A 15,031-nucleotide genomic window follows, 5' to 3' on the forward strand; every position below is an offset into this window, starting at 1 on the left:
TTTCTCTATTAAATTATTTCTTCAAGCATCCTCTTATTATTTTTCAAGTTAATTTTTGTTCTACTTGTTTTGCAGCATTTAATCAGTTCCCATATTCTTCGGTTCGCTCTCTCCCTCTCTCTCCTCCTGCTGCTGCTGGTCCCCATCCTTATGTGAGGAGTTATGCTCCCCATCTCAGCGTTTGCTAGCAATCATGGACCATCAGTTACCCTGTTCTTTCCACATTTCTCTTGGGTAATATTGGGGACCTGAGTACATATTTCAACGACAACCATAAGGCCTCATTCTTGGCACTTAGTTGGTATATTTCTGCCTTTAGAGATGGTCTTATTTTACCCTCTGCTGTCTTCTTATACATCAAACTTAAAGAAGTATGCTTTATGTGAAAACATACAATTTCTAGCGTGCAGAGCTACATCTTGGTCTTTTCCTGGCTCAGTTAATTTTACATCCGAGGGCTCTACCCTCCCGCCTGGGTTTCAATTTGCCACCACTTATTTCTCTTCTTCCCATAGTTGCCCTATTGTTATCTGTCAGCCATAGCCTCTGCATGGAAGAAGGACTGTGCGGGTGGATATTAGCTGTATTCTGATCACACAAAGAAGAAATGCCCAGCAGTGGTGAAGATTGCTTTCGCCTCATATTTTTGTTAGTGGTCTGGCGTCTAATTTTGAAAAGAAAATTTAGGGAGACAGAATCATCAAACACCACAGGCAAAAAACCACTTAAAAGCACAATCAGAAAAAAAAAAATAAATAAAAGCACAATCAGCTAATTACATTTTGAGATATTAAAATGTAGTGCTAACTTCAGCTATATTTTCCCAAAGGACAGACACTCACCAAATACCCTGAGAGCTCTTCTTGGGAATATGATCAGCTACACTCCACCCGCTCCATGCCCCAGTGAAAATCCATCCAACGTGTCTTTCAAGTCTTCCATTTTATGGAATTCTCGTGGAGACTGGAGCAGTCTAACAGTATATAACTCTATAGAAAAATGCAAATGCTGTGAGATACTGCACAGTGTTGAGTTGCATCTGCCATTATAAAATATTCAGATGAGAACAGTTAAATAGGAAGAATAAGCCAGTACAGCATGGAAAGAAACTTGAGCTTCTGGCACAGTTTCTAAAATAATTAACATGTAAAGCAATTTTATGGGTTTTTTTTAAGATTTTATTTATTTGAGAGAGCGAGAAGGAGAGAGAGAGAGAGAGCAAATGAGGGGGGAGGTTCAGAAGGAGAAGCAGACTTCCCGCTGAGCAGGGAGCCCGATGCGGGACTCGATCCCGGGACTCCAGGATCATGACCTGAGCCGAAGGCAGTCGCTTAACCAACTGAGCCAACCAGGCGCCCCATATGAAGCAATTTTAGTATGTTCTTTTCAAGTTAATCAGCAGTGCACTTGACTATTCTTATATGAAACATGTAACCACAGGAATTAAACATAATTCAACTGCAGTTTAAAAATACTTATTTCCACATATCATTGCATTGCCTGATCTCTTTTATTTACCTGATCTTGCTTGTGGAAAAAACAATTGGCAAAATTGTACACACTGATAGTGTCCAAATATGTCTAATAGCTTAGAAGAATAATATGAACAAGGTGTGCATGATGGAAAAGTTATTTGCATGATTTAAATGTGAGAGCTAAAGAAAGAAAACTAGGAGAAAAATATGAAATATTATGCACCTGTAAAAATGTGTTACTTTGATCACTTAAATTCATCAAAATTCTACTGTTTTGAGCTAATATGTAAGTAATTTATTAAATAAACTGGATATAAATGCACTCATATTCCAGGGTGGCCATGTAGGTGGGAGAACGAGCCAGAAGATATACCCTATATTGTAAAACACACGTACACATTATTTTCCTGCAATGACTATCTGCTCAGGACAAAAGCTGGGACCCTAGTTCACTCTTCTCCTAGAGCGGAAGACTTCCTACACGGTTCTTGGATAGTCTTGCAAGTAGGACCCTCATCTGTGGGCCAGCCATACATGCGCAGACATGTTCGACTTTGTAGTGTGTATAAGGCAGGGTGAGGTAAAACATGACACTTTCACATAGGGTCATTGGAAAAGAGCTTAATAAAGGGACAGTGGACAAATGTGCTCAGAGCATAGCAACACCAAGCAGTGGTACAGAATGTGAGATGAAGCCGAGGTCTGAAGGGAAAAGTGGGAAGAACAGAATAAACAGAACCCAGGAAGGCTTTTGTCAAGGGCTGTGACTTGGGGACCCAACCAACCTGCAGGCAATATGCTTAAGAAATATTCTTCTTCTTGGGACACACGAGGGGTTCAGCTGGTTAAGCTTCAGCTGTCGGCCTCAGTCATGATCTCGGGGTCCTGGGATGGAGCCCCACATCGGGCTCCTTGCTTAGCGGGGAGTCTGCTTCTCCCTCTCCCTCTGCCCCTCCTCCTGCTCATGCTCATGCTCTCTGGCTCGCTCTATCTCAAAAAGGTAAATAAAATCTTTAAAAGGAAATATTCTTCCTATTGTCCCCATCATCTGAACCAGTGTGGAAGGCAGAGAGCAAAGCAATGCGTGGATGCAGTCCACACAAATGAGTCTCCCGGGCACAGATCACTGCAAAAACTAGTGGACAGTTTGTCTGGTTTCAGTAATGTGAACTCTTGCTTTGGTGACTGCCTCATCAGGCTCCATTCATCACCCCCCTCTCTCTCACCTGTGGCCCAGCACACATTTCGTGGTAGCAGAATCAGCATGGTAGAAAGTGACAGGGGAGCTCCATTTTAATTTCATCACTTTACTAGGGTTAGGCTTCCAAAATTGACCGAGAAGATTTTAATGTATGTATTATGTCAAAATCAAAAGGATAATACTAAATTAATTTTATTATATGTAACTGATGACTGGATTTAGGGAAGCCCTCTATCTTCCCGTGGTTTCCAAATCTGCAAACATACATGTTGTCAGATAAATGAGAAATAGCTTAGACCCCAACTTAGAATCAACATGGCATAAGTTATTGGTTTGTAGGCTGCAGCTCGTAAAACAATAAAAAAGTAAAAATCCTGGGTCAGGAGCAAATTGGATCCAGTGGTGACATTATTGCAGAATTTGGTCCACGGCGTAGTTTTCACACCATCCTGACCATCCAGTGTGCTTAGCTATAAATTACCTGGCGCTCAGCTTATCAAACGAGGAGCCAACCGAATATTACCTTGTGCTGGAGACTGGTGATGTGCCAGTGGAGTCTAAGTCACACTTTCTGTTCCTGTGCTGCTACACCGAACAGCTCAGAAATGTCAAGAATGTTACCGAGCTGCCAACGTGTCAACTGCATGGTGGAAAGTACACGGCAAAAAGCTTTCCCTTTTGTTTTCTTGGTTGCGTTAGTGTATTCTGAGCTCTTTTATGGCTCCAGATGGGCAACACTTGAACAATTGCTTTTCTTTCATAGAAAACATTGTCATTCCCTTGTAGCAGGGAAAGTCCTGTTGTTTATAGCACAGATTGTTCTCTGCTGTGGAATTATGAACCCAAACCTTTGAGTGGATTCAGTCTAATGCTTAAAAAATCTGACATAGCCAGTTTGAGGTTTCTAGAATAACTCTTGGTCTGAACTTGAGAATTGAGACTTCTCCTTAAGTAATTCAAACCAAAGAGAACCCTCCCAACCTCTCTCCGTCTCTCTCCTATTCTCAAAGACCCTGTAGCGAATAAAGATTGAGTTCAGTTATCAGGCAGCTAACTATAAGCAAATTCTCCCCTTTATGTGTCTGACCTAAAGCAGAAAATACACTAGTTTTTGGCACTGAAAGACAGCAGCGAGGATTGGAGGTGCACAGTATGAAAGCCTTGGAGTCTGGAAGCTTACATCGTAGGAGAAAGCTCAATGAGCAAGAATGAGGACCCCTGCTTTGTGCTGGTGGTCTCACAACAGTCGTGTGATCTCAATTAAGGCTCCTAACCTTAAAGTGAGGATAATGGTACTTCCCTGCTCTAGTTTTATTGCTCGATACTGAGCCTCGAGGGAGATGATGATGTGACATTAGGCAGTGGGTGGAAAATGTAGGGATCTATACAAATACAGCATGAATAAAAATAACAGAACAAAATTTGTTATTTGGAAAAACACGAGCATAAAAATGCTACAGAAACACACAACCCAATTTCTGATAAAGCCCTCCTATATCAAATAATCGTGGTATACAGAATCAATTCTTAGGAAAAGCAAAATATGATCAAGTGTAATCATCATTCAAAGCTTTTGGAACAGATCTTACTAAATTGTGTTCTATGAAATTCTTTAAGCAGAATATTTACAGATGTTATGTTAAAAGAAGAAGGAGGGGAGGGGAGCAGAGTGGAGGGAAGGACAAGACAGAAAGTATGGGATTCCATGGTCAAATAAAATAAGTTTGGAAACAAAAATTAAACAGATAAGATGTTTCAGACTTTCATATCCTGATACTCACCTTCATCATATGTAAGAGGGGTACATAGTATGCAGTGTTTCAAAATTAAAAAAAAAATTGAAACGGCTAGACTCTACCTGGAAAAATTGCTGTTGTAGAGGGGTTTACTTAATCAAGCAATTCTGGAAAGCCGCCAAGTCCTGGAACAGGGGAGGTAGCAGGGGAGGGTGCACAGAGAACATCAATCAGAACAAACAAAAAGAATAACAGTGACTAACATTTGTTCAGTAATTCACAGATTACAAAACATTTCCACATAATTATTTCTTTTGATTCTCAGTTCACTTTTGCAAATAGGTACTGTAACCACACTGGTGGAGTTTCAGTGTCTAAGATCACAGAGCTAGTGACAATATGAGTTTCAAACCGAAGGTGTCTAACTTCAAATCTACTCAGTTTCCACTGTCGCCTGCTGCTTTATTGTTTAGAAAGAGTAAGAGAGACAGTGTCATACTTTGTACTAGTTCTTTAAAAACCCCAAATAAGGGATAGAGACTTTTCCTTCTATTAGATCCTAAAAACCACACGGCAAAGTAGTTTTTAAAGGAAACTCTCCAGGGGGCCTTTTAGACATCTGGACAGTTGATATGAGTGGCATTTAATGGAATGAGGGACACTCTGCTGTCCCACTGTGCTACGGGGGAAAGGGCTGAACCATTTTCAAATGCCCTGCTAAACTACTAGTTGAGCTGGTGCTGAGCACAGTGGAAATACAGCCTGATAGGACTTTACACATGGTAATACTAAAAAGTTTTTAGAAAATTATGTGAAAAACGAATATAGAAGGCATTATGATGGGATGCCACTATGGAATAAAGACCTTGTCTTAAATTGATCAACACTGAGCATTCTTCCCTATTAATTATAACATTTACAAATACATGCTGGATTGAAAATGGTTGAAAAGAATTACAGGGGCCCCTGGGTGGCTCCACCAGTTAAGCATCCAATTCTTGATTTTGGCTCTGGTCAGGATCTCAGGGTTGGGAGATCAAGGCCCACATCTGGCTCTGCTCAGCGTGGAGTCTGCTTGAGATTCTCCCTGTCTCTCTGCCCCTGCCCCACATCTCTCTCTCTCTCCCTCAAAATAAAATTTGAAAAACAACTTTTTCAAAGAATTAGAAGTTACTGTAAAAGAAATGAAACCACTTATAAGTATGGAAAAGTATTGAGAAAAACTTAACAGAATTAGAACCAAATATTATTAAAATAGAGATAGCAAGGCTTTGATCAAATTTCAGTTGGGACAGATGGTTAAAAATATTTCCTTGTTGCCATCCTATACACATATATTCAATTTGGAAACATAACCTTAAGAAATCTGTTATAAAGTTACATGCTAATTTTTTTTTTTTTGGCTGTATTATCAAGTTAACAGTTTCTTTTCTATCTTATTCTGCTACTGTCCTTGGAGGTCTCCTATACAGCTGCTCTAGAAACTGTAGTATTAATGGTTTCTTTTTCTAATCCCTGCTACCTTTCAAAGGATATTGTAATCAAGACGTTGTAAAGTACTAGAGATTGCCCAGGGGCCTCAAGATGTAGGACCTTTTAAGGTAGGAGAGATGATTCTTACAGTATCTCATTATTATACAATGCTTTTGAAAAGAGTTAATTTAGGGACAACTAATGTTTTGACCTATTTGTATCATTCAAGGGTCCATGTATGACCAAGTATCAGAAGGTCTGATTCTGATCACTTAATTCTGTGTAATTCCTCTGAACTCAGTGTCTATATCAGTAAGATTAAAAGATTTGTATTATATGGCTTCTAAGGTCATTTCTAATCCTGAAATTCTAAGATTCTCTAAAATCTCACCGTACTAAGTGTTTTTCATGAGGGTGCAAGCACCTGCTTATTTTGTGATGTTGACTATTCTGACACAGGAATTTGATAATAATATCTGGTCTTTAAATGATGTATCATTTACATACACACTTGACCTCTGCAGGAAAACAGCACATCTGACCACTTGGTTTCCTATTAGATGAAACATTCATCTTGCTTATTTTTCCTTCAGTCCAGCAAAATGCATCATTGCCAGATTATGCATGACTTGTAAGTATATTTCAAAACCTATTCGAATGAACACTCGGAAATGACATAGTCTCAAAATCTTAAAATCAAACTTGACGTCTTTCACACCAATGTCTTGAATCAGTTGCCAGAGCATGTGGCTTATACCTCCTTCTCATTCCTGAAAAGCCTATGGATTATTTCCAATCCAGCCTCATTATTCCTGCCTAATGTAGGCCCTGAGGCTGTATCAACTGTGCGTCCACGGCATCCACGGCAACCGTCCTAACTGGGTTAAGGCTGTCTCCCTCTCTCTCTCTCTCCCTACTGCTTTCTGTCCATTTCAGAGGACTTTAACATTCACCTTCACAGCTTGTCAATTGCAAAACCCCCAGAGAGCATTGTTCACATACACACTGCATGCACTCGCCAGACTCCACGGCTTAACTCACACATTCTCTAAGAGATGACGCTCTCTTCATGTAATTACAGAACTCCTCTGAGGTGGGTCATGCCTATCTTAGAGAGCTCTGGATGCCATAACAACATACCATAGGCTGGGTGGCAAAAACAACGGAGATTTATTTTCTCATAGTTTTGGAGGCTGAGAAGTTGGAGATCAGGGTGCCAGCAGATTTGGTTCCTAGGGAGAGTTCCCTTGCTGGCTTGCAGATGGCTGGCTGCGCCCTGACAAGAAAGGGCCTGTCCTTGGTGCTTGCGCAGAGAGAGACAGAGAAAGGGAGAGGGAGGTAAGGAAGTGAGGGGAAGGGGAAAGAGGGAGGGGTGAGTGACAGAGAAGTTTTGAGAGAGGGCTTCTTATTACAGGGCGGTCACTAATCCTGTCATGAAGGCCCATTCTCATGACCTCGTGTAACCCCAGTTACCTCCCAAAGGCTCCATCTCTAAATAACACTGGGCTTAGGGCTTAAACATAGGAGTTTTGAGGGAACACAAACATTCAGTGAATAGCATTCTGCTTCAGTGCCCCACCCAAATTGATCTCCTTCTCACATGCAAAATACATTCATTGCATCCCAGCAGCCCCCAAAATGTAAACTTGTCCCATCATCAACCCTACAGCCTGAAGTCCCAAGTCTCGTCTCGATATCATCGGATTCAGAAGCAGAATTGCTCTTTAGCTGTGAACTTTTGAAACCAGAGCTATGGTTTCTGTGCTTCCAACACACAGTGGTGGGACAGGCATAGGATAGACATTCCCATTCCAAAAGGGAGAAATAAAAGGAAAGGGATTTGGGTCCCCAGCAAGTCCCATATCTAGTAAGGCAAATTTCATCATGTGTTAAAGCTCGGCAGTCATCAATCCTCTTTGGATTGCTCTGCCCTACAGGCCAGCTGGGGCAGTCGTCCCACCTCAGTGGCTCTGCTGGGTGACGTTATGCCCCCAAGGCTGTGGGCTGCCTGGCCCCATGGCTTTGCAAGATGGATTCCTCCCCAAGTCTTTGGTTGAAGCCTATCCAATCTGTTAAAAACAAGATGGTGGCCCGGATGATCTCTGAATTGCCTTTGGGGTCCTTCCCCTTTCTTGAAGGAGAGTGCAAGTTCACATCCTAATAACACCATGACCCAATCCTATAGGATCTAACAAGTTGTATAGACTTCCTTTATTTTGTCCCATCTCCATCCCCTTCAGTTCAAACTGGCTGTGTTCAATTTATATAATCCCAGCCACGCCTTTGGTGTTCTCTTTGGCGTGGGTTATTTATTATTTAGTTTTGCAAAATGGTCGGTGCTTATTTGTATTTATTTTTGCAAAACGGTCGGCTCATAGTTTTCTTAATGTTTAAGTTCTTGTTCCTTTCACCTAACAATTCCTCCTTCAATTCCTCTCTCCCTTCTTGCATTAAACTGTAAGCAACCAGGAGGAAGCACACTGCTCCTTCTACTTTTTGCTTAAAAATCTCCTCTGTTAAAAATATCCACTTGCATTGCTCCCAAGTTCTGCCTTTTACAAAACAGAAGAATTCCAAAACAGTTCAACCAAGTTCTTTGCCCCTTTAAAACAAGGATTGCTTTTCCTCCAGTTCCCCCCCCATTTTTTTTTAAAGATTTTAGTATTTATTTGAGCATGAGAGAGAGAGAGAGAGAGAGATAGCACAAGCAGGGAGAGGGGCAGAAGGAGAGGGAGAAGCAGGCTCCCCACTGAGCAGGGAGCCCAATCCAGGGCTCGATCCCAGGACCCCGGGATCCTGACCTGAGACAAAGGCAGACATTTAACCGACTGAGCCACCCAGGCGCCCCTCCTCCAGTTTCCAATACAATGTTCATTATTTCCATCTGAGACTGCACCAGAATGGTCTGTCATGTCCATATTTCTACAGTCTCTGCATGAGTGTTTATGCGCTAAGAGGATAGAGCCTTGCTTTCTAACTCTCTTCTTCCTCAGTTCCCACCAGAGTAGCCCTAATATCCATAGTTCTAGCATGCACCTTAGAACCCCTAGAACCCCTCCAACCTCTATCCCTCACCCAGCTCCAAAGCTGCTTTCACATTTTTACATATTTGTTCCAACACTGCCCTACTTCTCAGTGTCAAAACCTGTCTTCATACTACCATATGACTCAATAATCCCACTTCTGGAAATATATCCAAAGGAAATGAAATCAGGACCTCGAAGAGATATCCATACTCTCCCACGTTCATTGAAGCATTATTCAGTATAACCAAGATATGGAAACAACCTAAGTGTTACTCAACAAATGAATGAGTAAAGACGATGTCTCTCTCTCTCTCTCTCTCTCTCTCTCTCTCTCAGTGGAGTATTATTCAGCCATGAAGAAGAATCAAACACTGGCATTTGTGACAAGCTGGATCAATCCTGAGGGCATGATGCTAAGTGAAATAATTCAGACAAAGACAGAAACTGTGTGGTCTCACTTAAACATGGAATCTTTAAAAGCTGAACCTGTAGAAAGAAACAATAGAGTGGTGGTTACTAGTGGTGGGGAATGGTGAAAAAGGGGAGATGTTGGGCAAAGGGTACAAACTCTCAGTTATAAGATGAGCAAGTTCTGGGGATCTAATGGTACTGCATAGAGACTGTAGCTCATGACACTGTATTACATACTTGAAAGTTCCCCAAAGAGAAGATTGTAAATGTTTTCACCACAAGAACGAAATGGTGATCATGTGACAGGATGAAGGCATTAGGTGGCCCTCATTTTACATCTTTCAAATCATCACACTGTACACCTTAAACTTACATAGCATTATATGTCGCATATTGCTAAAGCTGGAAAAAAACAAAACAAAACAAAATCTATCTTAGCTTGGGGTTCCATAACAGAATACTCTTCAGCTAAGTGATTTAAGGAATGGATACTTCTTTTCTCACAGTTTTGGAAGTGAGGAAATCCAAAATCAGGGTGGTGGCCGATTCAGTTCCTGGGGAGGGTTCTCTTCCTGGCTTGCAGATTTCTGTCTTCCCATAGTGGCCGCACATGACCTTTCCTTGGTGCACGCTCCTAGAAGGAGACATCTCTCTCTTCCTTTCCTTATAAAGCCACTAATGCTGGGGCACACTGGTGGTACAGTTGGTTAAGCCAACTGACTTTTGCCTTCGGCTCAGGTCATGATCTCGCAGTGGTGGGATCAAGCCCCTGGTGGGCTCTATGCTCAGAGCAGAGTCCGCTTGAGTTTCTCTCTCCTTCTCCCTTTGCCCCACATTCTCCCCCCACACCCCGGAATAAATAAATAAAATCTTAAAAAAGAAAATAAAATCACTAATGCTATTCTTTTTTTTTTTTTATTGACAGAGAGAGAGAGACACAGCGAGAGAGGGAACACAAGCAGGGGGAGTGGGGAAGGGAGAAGCAGGCTTCCCACGGAGCAGGGAGCCTGATGCGGGGCTCGATCCCAGGACCCTGGGATCCTGACCTGAGCCGAAGGCAGACGCTTAACCGACTGAGCCACCCAAGCGCCCCCACTAATGCTATTCTGAGGCCCCGCTTTCATGAACTAATTTAAGTCTAGCTACCTCCCAAAGGCCCCATCTCCAAATACCATCATGCTGGGGGGTAGGGCTTCAACATTGGTATGCACTGGGGGCACAAACATTCAGACTATAACAATATATATTTGAAGCTTGAGTTAAGGCTTGGGCCAAAGCTCATGGACTTCTGGTGAGCCAGAGGGATTGAAAAGTGCAAGTAGCATGCCAATTAATTAGAGTAGTAGCTTCATTATGGACTCCGATTATTGTATCAAGGTCCACTAGCTCAGATTGGCAGGGCATCTAAGTCCTTATACTCAGCATTGTACAGAATGCCTAGACTCTTTGCAGAGTTGGGTCATCCCATCCCAGTTTTCAGACGAGGAACTAAAACTACATACTCTGACCATACACTGTGGATGACATTGCTGGGCACCTTATACCTGGCAGGACCCAGCTTTATTTTCCAGAAGGCCAGAGAATTCCTTAAGCAGAGGGAGGGGTAGAAGTGCTGCCAACTTCTCTGTCCTCCTTGATTTTATCAAAACCAATAATTCTTCCTGGCTCACCCTTACTAACTTTCTTGTGGGAGAGAAACAAAAACTAAGATAAAAAACCTAAGGACCCCGAAACTTAGAGCAACAGCGATCGCCAAGTACCTACTAAAATTAATTGGGTGCGTGAATGACTGAGTAGAATTTTCAGTGATCTTGGTGCTAGTAGGGTGTGTTGTTTTCTATGAAATGATCAAGTTTTTGTTGGTTGTAGCTGAATCGCCTTCCAGGGAAAGAGGCTGCTAAGCTGTTAAACTGTGCAGAGTGGCAATCAGCCAAGTTTTAAAAACACCTCTTTAGCATGTCTGTAAGAGTCCTGGAGTATTCAAAATCTCAGGTTCTCTCTTCACTTGGCCCAGAAGGTTGAAGCTGAGAGGTGGAATGGGATGTCAGGCACAGGTCCCAGGGATTTAGGATGAGTGGAAACTCCTGAAGACTTGGGTGAAAGGAGTAATTGTTTCAGAATTGCTTGCACATGTGGGGCAGTTCAGCGGCTCTGCGCTTGGTGAGGTCTTCTAAGCTGGGACCTTGAGATGGGACTGGATGAAGGGTTCTTGGTACAGGTAAACTGAATGCCCAATGGAAGACCTGAGCGAAGCTAGCTTTGAGAAGCAAGAACGATTAAAAGATGTTAATCTCAGGGCGCCTGGGTGGCTCAGTCGTTAAGTGTCTGCCTTCGGCTCAGGTCATGATCCCAGGGTCCTGGGATCGAGTCCCGCGTCGGGCTCCCTGCTCAGCAGGAAGCCTGCTTTTCCCTCTCCCACTCCCCCTGCTTGTGTTCCCTCTCTTGCTTTGTCTCTGTCAAATAAATAAACAAAATCTTTAAAGAAAAAGATGTTAATCTCTAAGTGTGAGAAAAAAATAAGGTATATGATCCAGTTAAAGTCTATGTGGAGGATACCTGTTGTTTTTATATTCACAGGGGCACGTTTCCTCTTGGTGGAGAAATAGGGCACAGGTGTAGGCAATTTGATCCAAGTTGGGCCAGTCATTAAACTTCCTCACCACCAGTTTCTCACCCAAGCATTGCTAACTTCTATGGTGTCTTTCTTTGTGTGAATCTGAAAACGATTTTGCTTCTTGAAAACACTTTACCTCTTCTTTTTAAAAAATTTTTAAAAGATTTTACTTATTTTAGAGAGAGGGAGAGAGAGAGAGACAGCATGAGAGGGAGGGAGAGAGAATCTCAAGGAGACCCCACACTGTGTGTGGAGCCCGATGCAGGGCTCGACCCAGGACCCTGGAATCATGACCTGAGCCGAAGGCGGATGCTTAACCCACTGCGCCACCCAGGAGCCCCCAAAAGACTTTACTTCTATATAAGAAAATTATCATAATATACAGATTTCGGTGGAATAACTTGTTTTACTGCCACCTGCTGGAAAATCGTGGTAATAAGTATACAAATGTATGCCTTTTCTATAAGAATGCCACCAACTCTGGTATCAGCTTTGCAACCAAGCCAGTCATGACGATGGGCTGTGTCCATACCCTATGCTAGCCCTATCAAAGTCTTCTCCTGGAAGCTTGCTGTGATGATCTTTTCCTTTTCTAGTTGCAAAGTTGTGAAGATGTGAGCCTGGACTTACCAGGGACCCCATTTTAACATTATGTAGAAGTGAGCTTAAGAGAAAGTAACAATCCACAAAACGGCAGTGGGACGCAGGGACAGAAAGAAGCAGTCCCAGTGATCTTAGAATTTCTGGTTCCAATCCCACGTGAAGGTATTTCTATCCTTACCTTTCTTTGATTTGGCTCTGAAACAATTTCCTTTGTTAAGGCAAAGTTCAGTTTCTGACACATGGGTAAAAAGCAAAAGACAACAAAACAAAACAAAACAAAAGCCAAGTATATATTGACTTCGGAGATCAAGTGAAATAAACTGATTACAGTTGGGAGAGAAGGCAAGATGAGATACTCTGAGGTAATCTCAGTTTTTATATTCGAGTCATGTGTGGAATTACCTAATTGTTCCTACTAGGACTGTGTCTTGATAAACCTAGTTGCTACAGATCCTCCATGGTGTAGATTCTTGCCCAGAGTAGCCATTTAAAACACATTGGTTGAATTAAATTAATCCCCAAACGCATAGAGATGGACAACACTTCATTCAGTATTTTATTTTCGTGTCAGGTATTTATTGAGCAACTGCTTTGCAATAGACACAGTTCTACTTAGAATACTTCCACTTAAATTTGCAGATCACATTTTGTAAACCAAAATGCATTTATCTATAGAAGCTAGACGTCATGCCAAAAGCAGTTGATAAAAAGGAGACACTTCTGGGGACAAATGGAGGCCACTCCAACAAAACATATGAGTCAACATGGAGTTCTAGCTCATAGTTTGTATTCTCTAGATGTGAAACATTGGATATATCTTCTAACCTCCCAGGGTCTTAGTTTTCTCATCTATAACATAAAGAGATATAACTAGATGATCTTTAAGGCTTACTGTGGCTAAAAAGAAACCTGAAGTTTGGGGTGCCTGGGTCGCTCAGTCAGTTAAACGTCTGCCTTCAGCTCAGGTCATGATCCCAGGACCCTGGGATCAAGCCCCACATTGGGCTCCCTGCTCAGTGGGGAGCCTGCTTCTCCCTCTCCTGCTCCCCGTGCTTGTGCTTTGTCTCTGTCAAATAAATAAAATCTTTAAAAAAAAAAAAGAAACCTGAAGTTTTCTTTTCATCTCTCAAACCAGTGATTTTCAAACTGTGATCCCTTTCTGGCAGCCTAGGAACACGTTGAAAGGCAAATTTCAGACCTCACCCCAGACCTACTGAATCAGACACCATGGGGGCGGGGGGGCCAGTAATCTGTGCTTTAACAAGCTCCCATGCATGCCAGACTTTGAGAGCCACTGCCCAGACGTATGCAATGTATTTTTTTTTAAGATTTTATTTATTTATTTGACAGAGAGACACAGTGAGAGAGGGAATACAAGCAGTGGGAGTGGGAGAGGGAGAAGCAGGCTTCCTGCCGAGCAGGGAGCCTGATGCGGCCCGATCCCAGGACCTGGAATCATGACCTGAGCCGAAGGCAGACGCTTAATGACTGAGCCACCCAGGCGCCCCATATGCAATGTATTTACTAGTCACCGTATATATGGAGAACTTTCCTTATTTTTCTCTGCTGTGTTTCACTGACAGCATTTTATTTTTTAGCCATTCATGTCCTTTCCCACTCTCCCCCACAGTACCCCAGAGAAAACTATTTTGGTCAGAGCAATGCTGCCATTCTTTTTTTTTTTTTTTCATCTTTTCAAAGATCTCTAATAACTTTATTAGATTTTCAAATGAAAATAAATTCATGCAAAAGAAAAAATAAGAAAACCAAAAGTCTCCATTAAGAGTGATGTTATATCATGCATAGCATCCATTGTTTGAGAATCAATGAGCATTGTTAAGGTAATAAATCAGTAAGAGCCACTGCACCAAAATGGGACAAAGTATTTTGGGAATATTCTTGAACTCTTTATGAATTCAAAATTATGTCACTGTCCTAACATTTCCTGCACATCAATTATTAGGGATCAGTTGCAGTAGATCACACACCACACACACACACACACACACACACACACACACACACACACACATGCTCAAGAATACTGATAAGTGCTTGTAACTAAAAAAACAACCACTAGATGATCTCCTGTAATTATCCAATCCTCTTGCTGCAAAACTCAGAAAATATAAAGACACAGAAAGAATAAAATGCAGGATGCACAATCACTTCTGTGAATAAGACCTTCCTTTATTTAGAAATCTGTTATTGTGTCTAAGTTTATAAGTGACGGGGTTTGAGTTGTACCCATTTGCAGCTAGTGCTAGTACATAAAGAAATTTATGGACAGATTCATCAGAAATTTTACTATGTGTCACTTTTGCTCTGTGGTCTCCATAATTTGTCTTTAAAACATCATATACGAACCTCTGAGAGAGTCCAGGATGAGCCAAAGGAATGAATGATGAATGATTTTTTTCCATACGGGTACAAAAAAAGTAGAAAGTAAATAGACTGCATATATATATATATATATATATATATGCACACAC

Source organism: Callorhinus ursinus, unplaced genomic scaffold (assembly GCF_003265705.2).
Source record: "Callorhinus ursinus isolate GAN/ISIS: 27379988/994484 unplaced genomic scaffold, GSC_fseal_2.0 scaffold30, whole genome shotgun sequence".
NCBI lineage: Eukaryota > Metazoa > Chordata > Mammalia > Carnivora > Otariidae > Callorhinus > Callorhinus ursinus.